This window comes from Lepus europaeus, chromosome 17 (assembly GCF_033115175.1).
Source record: "Lepus europaeus isolate LE1 chromosome 17, mLepTim1.pri, whole genome shotgun sequence".
NCBI classification, from domain to species: domain Eukaryota; kingdom Metazoa; phylum Chordata; class Mammalia; order Lagomorpha; family Leporidae; genus Lepus; species Lepus europaeus.
This window is the reverse complement of record NC_084843.1, coordinates 7618618-7626895: the sequence shown is the minus strand read 5'-3', so window position 1 is coordinate 7626895 and position 8278 is coordinate 7618618. Positions and strand designations below refer to the sequence as shown.

General features: G+C 58.2%; 1 pseudogene; it reads right to left on the bottom strand.

The window, feature by feature from the left end:
- Window positions 1-6016: 6016 nt before the first annotated feature.
- On the bottom strand, window positions 6017-7410 carry LOC133776321 (tubulin alpha-1B chain-like; annotated as a pseudogene).
- Window positions 7411-8278: the final 868 nt, after the last annotated feature.

Sequence of the window (8278 nt, the reverse complement as noted above, 5' to 3'; positions counted from 1 at the left end):
GCGCCTCCTCCTCTCCGCCCTCCCACACCCCACCAACCACCAGATCCTGGGTTCCATCTCGGAACGGCCCCGCCCATCTGTCTCTGTCCCAGCGCCGGCCCCCTCGGCTGCTCTCCCTGCCCCACTTCTCGCCAGGCTTAATCAATTCTCCGCGCGGGCGACAGGAAGCTTCTCCCCTAAATGGCCAATCCAGTGTCTCCACTTGTCAGCTTAAGAGAGCGGAGTGGCTCCCCGGTGTGCTCGGGCCGGGAAGCTCCTCTCCATCACGCTTTCACGGCTCTTCTCCCCGTCTGTCTCCTGCTTTTCCTCTCCTCTCTACCCTCCCCTTCCCGATCCGGGAACTCTGGGCTTCTCCACTGGCGCACCCCCAGCCTCTGCCTAGCACACATCTTCACTCGGATGTGGCTTCCCCTGGGCAGTCACCCCCCCACTTCTCTCCTCAAGTCCCTGGGCAGACTGTCCTGCCCTTAATCCAGCACCTGCCAGCCTGCCTTAACAGGCTGGCGCCCACTGGACCACGCCCTACCGCGGCCCAGCCATCTGGCCCCATTCATCCTGGCGTGCAGGTGAAATCATGTGAAAATCCTGATGTTTTATCAATCTTTTAGAACAATTTTTAAAGTTTTATTTGCACTTTATTTGAAAGGCAGAGAGAACAAGAGAGAGAGAGAGAGATGAAGAGAGATCTTCCATCGACTGGTTTACTCCCCATACGGACTGAAACAGCCAAGACTGAGCCAGGCAGGAGCCTGGAACTGCGTCCCAGTCCCCCACGTGGGTGGCAGGGCCCACGTCCTTGTACCATCATCTGCTGCCTCCCAGGGTGTGTGTGAGCAGGAAGCTGGTTGGAGGCAGGAAACAGGTACTTTGACCAGGCTCTCCGGGATGGGATGCGGGAAACCGCCCACCCCAGCTAACGATTTTTTGTTTAGAAAAATGACCTCTCCTCCTTGTCCATCAATTTCTGTTGAATGAGGATGTAAACACAGTGCCTGTTTATTGAATTAGAACTCTTTGGGTCGTCAAACTCTCTCTGAACGGTGCGGACTTTTGAGCATTCGTTTCAACTGGTTGCATGAGGCTCCCGAGAGCAGCACTGGAGACCCCGACTGGGTTGCTCCAGGATCAGTGGGCAACGCCGCAGAGGCAACGCCCGTCCCCTTGACTTGACCTTCACACTTGTGCAGCATCCAAGAGGACTCCCCCGCCCTGCGACACTGGCACTGTGAGATGAAGCACCCAGTGATAATCTCCCACAAGTCCCATGTTTGCAGAGCGCTCTTTGCTGAAGCTAGGAGTTGAGAACAGTTACAGCAGGAGCGCGCCTTCTGTTTTCAAGACTGAGCACTGCCAACAGGCCCTTCGGTCGGCGGGAGATTCATCTGACTTCTGAGGATCATCAGCAAATGTCCAGTGCTGAGAAAGTGGAAGTGTTTTCCCCTCCGATCTTAGTTAGCAAGAGGCTGCCGTCTGTAGATGCTCGACCCAATTACACACCGTGTAAGAGAACAAAGCAGCAGGAACATCGCGGCCTCTTGAGAGCCTCAGAGTCCCAGCTCTGCGGATTAGAGCGTTCAGTTTTTAACAGGTGTTTGCTTCTTAATTTATTTTGCAGAGAAACTCAAAACGCTTACTATAAGAAAGACCCATGGATTTTCTTGCTTATTTTTCAGATTTATTTATTTATTTGAAAGGCAATAGAGAAGGAGGGAAGAGAGAGAAAGGTCTTCCATCCATTGGTTCACTCCCCAAATGGCCACAATGGCCGGCGCTGAGCTGAGCCCGAGTCAGGAACCAGAAGCTTCTTTTGGGTCTCCCACGTGGGTGCAGGGGCCCAAGCACTAGGACCATCTCCTGCTGCTTTCCCAGATGCATTAGCAAGGGAGCTGGATCAGAAGTGGAGCAGCTGGGACTCGAACCGGCACCCATATGGGATTCCGACACTGCAGGTGGTGGCTTTACCTGTTACGCCACAGCACTGGGCTCTGCCTCCCTGCCCCCCCACCATGGATCCTCTTTAAGGATTTTTCCCTCAGCCTGGGCGAGGGTCTAGATTCCCCTTTCACAGAGAAAGAAACCGGGGCCCGCTGCTGTTGGAGGACTTTACCCAGCACCACCCAGGACATCAGGGCAGAGCTGAGACTCCCACTTGAGCTCTGTATTTACCCAGTGCCGAGGCATCTCCACTCTCGTGACCCAAGGAAGCGAGCCTCGTGGCAGAGAGGCAGAGAGCAGAGCCAGTGTGGGAACCGGGGTCCAGCGCAAGGTCGACCCACAGAAGCCAGGGGCGCCCACCAGGCTTGTGCGGGGTTTCTGGGTTCAGCATTTGCCTTCTTCCTAGCAGCAACCCCTTCGTCCCCAGGCAGAAGCAATGTAGATGGCGACGGCGGGGATAATAGTAGCAGTCCCACAGGCAGGGCGTGGAGGAGAGCGGGCTTTGTCATTAACATGGTTTGCATGGATGCCTCTGTACCCAGCCACAATGTTATGGAAACAGCAATAAGGATCTCTGCTTCCAATTCCAGAAACGGGGGAGGACAGCCCCACTCCCAACGACTGCTTTATTCAGAAACAAAGGGGTTGGGGTGCTCCCTCCCCCCATCGCTGCCCTTGACTTCAAATCTCCCATGTTCCGGCCAAGGCTGGAATGCCTGTCCCCTGCTCGTCCCCAGATGCCAGGCCCGTCAACAAAGGCCCCGTTGTTCCTCAGGGCTCGTGCCCTGACGCATGTTCAGGGAACGGTCTCAAGGGCACCCGTCACCTGCGGCCCGAGGACGACAACAGGCCCAGGGGCTGCGCCCACCCCGCACCCGTGTGTCCTGCCTGTACCCTTCGTCCCCAGCAGGAAGGCGACTGGACAGCCGGGAGGGAGTCCCCAGATGGGATGCCAGGCTGGTGCTCAGCCCAAGGGCTCGGGGGCTGCTCTCTCCCCGGCTAAGAAGGTGACACTTTCAGGCCCTCCACAGTGCCGACGCCATAGTTGGTGTCTGGTCTCTGCCTTGCCACCAGCACCTGGCCTGTCCCAACTCTCTGGCCCTTTCTCCTGCGCTGCTCGCTTCGTGCCGAGTTCTCCCAGCCTGGTGAGCTGCAGGGAACGTCTCTTTCCAGATGCCTGTGCCCCTGTTCCCTACTCCGTCCGGTCACCTGAAGCCTCACCATGTTCTGCTCCTCCTTCAGGGCCCAGGGCTGCCTGCATTCCTCCAGGGAGCCTTCCTGGCCTCCCTCCCCAAGTGGGGTTGGCTACTGCTCTCCGGCTGTGCCTCCGTTCTCTTCACGCCGTTCTGTACTCTGAGTCTCTGACGTGTGCCTGTTTCTTGCACCTCGTCGCCGTGACCTTTTCAAAGATAAGCATTGTGTGCCTTCAGCTTCCTGTTCCCAAAGCAGAGCTGGGAGCCTGCAGCGCAGCAGGTGCTCGCGACCGCCAGCGACTCCCCAAAGCAGAGCTCGCGCCAGGGCAGGGCCTCGTGCAGCTCCAGGTTTTGCGTCCGATGCTTAGGACAGGGGCGGGTAGACTTGCGAGCCTATTCTCAGGGTTGGTGGGCCAGACCACGTCTGTCCAACTCCCCCCGCCCACCAGGGCAAATGCAGCTGAGGCTACGAGGGGGGCAAGGAGCGGTGCGGGTCCAAGAAAACTTTTCTGAGAAACCCAGGCAGAAGGCGGATTGTCTGTGATCCTTGCAATGGCCCCGAGCAGTCAGTGTCGTGGTTCCCATTGCAGAGATGAGGGACTGCAGGTGCAGGTCAGGGTGAGCAGCTTGTCCACGCAGCTCCCCAGAAGCTACCGGGCCTAGTTCCATCGGTCTCCCAAGCCCTGCTTAAGTTTCGAGTCTTTACTAAGTGCGTGTGAACTGTACGTCAAGTATCCCCAGTGCGCCCGAGGGATTCCGCAGTTCCCTGTTCTTTGGCCAGCACAGCACAGCAGGTTGGTTCTCACAAAGCCCACAGGATGTGGTTCTTGGGGGCTGGACTCCCTTCCTCAGCTGGGCTCAGCTTGGTCCAGTGGGAGGCAGCAACGTGGGTGCCGGGATGGGACACCTCCATTCATGAACTCACCACGGGATGGCGGTGATGGCTGGGGTGCCACGCGCTCGGCCCCCTGAGGTTCCCGGTGCCGGGTTTTATTCTCAGGAGCCATTGTCCACGGGAAAGCTGAGAGGCCGATTAGGAGGCGTTGGTGGAGAGGAAGCCTCAGCACTCCCTCTGCTCTGTGCCCGGAGCAGGCTGGCCTGGTGGCCACACAGGGTCCCGTTGTCAGCAGTGGCCGTGGGCTGGGCTGGGCTGGGCTGGGCTCCTCCACGGGGCAGGCTGGCCTGGTGGCCACACAGGGTCCCGTTGTCAGCAGTGGCCGTGGGCTGGGCTGGGCTGGGCTGGGCTCCTCCACGGGGCAGGCTGGCCTGGTGGCCACACAGGGTCCCGTTGTCAGCAGTGGCTGTGGGCTGGGCTGGGGTGGGGTGGACTCCTCCACGAGGCAGGCTGGAGCTGGGATTGAGCCTCCTCATGGCCTGCTAGGTCTTCACTGGAATTATTTTCACTTCTCCTAGGAGTGCTCATTCTTTTCTTCATTGATGATTGTGGCTTTAATGGCCAGAAACTTTAAGCTTCGTAAATTCCAGGAGAATTTTTACTTTTAGAGTTAGAACAATTTTATAGACTCGCAGAGGTGCCGGGACCTTTAACACATCTCATATCACCCTCAGAGACGGGAGGTGACTTGCCCAAGGTCACACAGCCCTGGCTGGGACTTGGGGAGGGGGAGTCGATGCTTAGACCAGGGTCTGCCCACAGGGCCTCCCTGCATCTCCTTTGGCCTCTTTGTGGAGGCTGCTTGCCCTGCACTTCTAAGTCAAAGCTGTTCTGATCTCCACCCTGCAGCTTGGGGTCATCACCTGCAGCGCTGCCATATTCCAGACAATTCCAGCTCTTTCTGGACCTCCAGGGACCATGGCATTCATCATGCTGGCTCTCCCGTGTGCTGCCACACTGGTCTCTGTCCTTAGTGTGTTGGCTTAGTGTGCTGGGTGCTGGCCGCAGCTCCCTCAGTGCCTGGATCCTGCCAGGTGTTTGCTGGTGACGAAGGCCAACTCCCAAGTGCCTCGTCCTCTTCTCATCCCTTCCAGGGCAGCCGGGTCGCTGGGGCCATCCAACTCGACCCCGCCCATCATCCGAGAGTGGCGGCGGCCAACACGCCCCCTCCCCAGCCACGGAGGGGGCTCGGACTTCCTGAGTTCTAGTGGAAACACAGGATGTGACTCCCCCAGCGCTGGTTCTGGGCAGCACTGTCTCCTTCCCCAGCTCTCGCAATTTAATGATGATGATGAAGAAGAAGACAATGGTAGGATACGAATGCAGGCCCCAAGGATGCAGGCACCTCGGGGAACTCCCGCCTCCTGTCTGTCCTGTTCCGGCAGGCCAGTGTTTCTCAAAGCTCGATCCTCGAGTACCCTCCTGTCTGCGCCAGGAGAGTATTTAAAATGCAGTGGGCGCCCGCCTCTTGTCTCAGACGTGTCTGTCTTCAGACCTGTGCCTGCGGGCTGCTCCTCACCTCTCAGCCCCCTGGCTGAGACCTACAAGGCCCCATAAGCGGCCACGTTCACGGCCGTGTTGCAGGGTGCCGGGAACACAGGCGCCTTTGCTCTCTTCCTGCACCCAGTTTTAAAGCCCCTCCCTCTGACTCCTGACTGAGCCACCTCTTCACTTTCCTTGAAAAATAAAACTTGTCTGCCGCCAACCACTCAACCCGCCCAGGCTGCTTTACCCCATTGTTTGCGTCTCCTTCCTCCCAGCTCTCATCCCCGAAGGGATCATGACACCCCGAGACCTGGCTCTAGCTGCTCCTCCCTCGGGCTCCCAGCAGCCCTGTCACAGCACTAAATCTGTATTTCTTGTTCTTTCTTTCTTTTTTCCCCTCCATTATTCTCTGACTCTGTAGGCCCGGGAATGGTTCATGTCTCAGCCTGGTTTTATTTCTTTCTTTCTTTTTTCTTAAAGCCTTCACTTTCAGATCGATGGAAACGTCTTACAGGTGCACATGGAAAAGACAGGATTGCAGCTGAGTGAAGGCAGCGTAGCCAGAAGGTCTGGTGATTGTCAGCTGGCGTGGAAGCTGGAGTTCAGTGAGTGTGGCACGCTGCCGGCTGCAGAATGGAGGACCGCACTCCTCTCCTTCCTCCTCGCCCTCACCTTCAACAGCATCCACACCAACCTCAGGGCAGCCGTGTCCCCCCGAGCTTCAGAAAACTCTCCCTCCGCCATCCCCTCCCCCAGTACCGGTGAGCAAAGGCACAGCTGGCATACGTGAGGTCAACTTGTGGTCCCAGCGAGCCCAGGCCTGGGCAGTGGCCGTGGTGTTGCCCAGCATGCACCTTGATCAGGTCTCCACCGGGCACCCCCGTGGGAGGCCGGGAATTAACACCAACCTTGACGCCAGCGGGCACCAATCCACAAGCTGGATGCTGTGCTTGGTCCCCAAGGTGGCGATGGCAGCATTGACCTCTTGGGAACCACATCGCCATGGTACAGCAGCCACAGCCATGTATTTGCCGTGGCGAGGGTCACATTTCACCGTCTGGTTGGCCGGCTTGAAGCAAGCATTGGTGATCTCTGCTACAGAAAGCTGCTCATGATGGGGCTTTCTCAGTTGAGATGATGGGGGCGCATGTGGCCAGAGGGAAGTGGATGTGTGGGTAGGGCACCAGCGTGGCCTGAATTCTGACAGATCAACGTTCAGGGCTCTGTCAGACGGGAGGGAGGCTGTGATGGAGAACGCGAGCTGCCTAGCAAGGCGGTTCAGTCTGCTGCAGGTCGGGCGCTCGATACCCAGGTTTCTACGTCGTTGTCGAGCGCCCCAGGGTGGTGTGGGTGCTGAGGATGGGTTGTAGGGCCCCGCCACAGCTCTGGAAACCTGGGGGGCTGGGTGGATGGAGAACTCCAGCTTGGACTTCTTGTCACAATCGACAGACTGGCGGTGTTCCGTCAGCAGGGAGGCGAGCCCAGAACCAGTCCCCCCACCAAAGCCCTGCAGGCCCGTGCCCTGGTCAGCCGGCTTGTGGATCCGGTCCAAGATGGGGCCAGTGATCTCCTTGTCCGCGGCGTGGAGCCTGTGGGCATTGATATTGGCAGCATCTTCCTTGCCTGTGATGAGCTGCTCGGGATGGAAGAGCTGGTGTAGGTGCCAGTGTGAACTTCATCTTTGACCATGGGCTCCAGGGCTGCAACATTGCCCTGGGCACGTGCTCACCTGCACCGGCCTCACTGAAGAAGGCCTTGAAGGCGTCATCTCCTCCCGTGGTCTTGTCACTTGGCATCCGGCCGTCGGGCTGGGCGCCGTGTTCCAGTCAGGGGAGTTCCCAGCATGCATTGCTGATCTTGCACAGCAGCCTGGCTGACATGGATGAAGATGTACTCATGCATGGTGGCTACCTGTTAGGAGGCAAAGGCAAAGGTGACAGGCACAGTTGGCGGGTCCCGGTTACTGTCCCCAACAAGTTAACAGTTGAGGTAAGTGGTCTGGCCTTTCAAAGGTCCAGCATGCCGGTGGGCACAGTACCTGGCTCCTCCAGAGCAGCTCCCAGCCCACCCATCTCCCTCCGGCTGCAGGTTTGCTGGGGGCAGGGGGAGGGGAGCTCACTCCTGTTCACGTGGGACGCTTTTCATCCACAGAGGTTGCTTCGGCTCCTTACCTGCTGCCTGGCTTAGCGCGGGCCCAGGTCGTCAGGGCGCAGGCGGAGTTGAATGCCAGGGAGTGGGAGATTTCTCACTGCATTAATTTTACAGTGCTGTTTCCTGTTACGCAGAGCCAGGTGGGCCGGCCTTGCTTCTGGTTTATGGAAACCCAGCCGCTGTACAAGAAAAACTGGCTGTTTAAACATGGTCGTCAGTTACCCTCATCCTCTGCTACCTACGGCCGTCTGAGAACGTCATCGGATGTCCCCAAATGACCCTGCCGATGAAAGAGCTACAGAGAGAGAGAGAGACAAGGAGGGGACAGAGAAAGAGGGAGAGAGAGAGAGAGAGAGAGAGGTCTTCCATCCTCTGGTTCACTCCCCAGATGGCTGCAACAGCCAGGAGTGAGCCAGGCTGAGGCCAGGAGCCAGGAGCTTCTTCTGGGTCTCCCATGTGGGTGCAGGGGCCCAAGCACTTGCGCCATCCTCCACGGCTTTCCCAGGCCATTAGCACGGAGCTGGATCAGAAGCGCAGCGGCCCAGGCACACACGGGCACCCATGTGGGATGCCAGTGTTGGAGGTGGTGGCTTTACCCACTAGGCCACAAGGCCAGCCC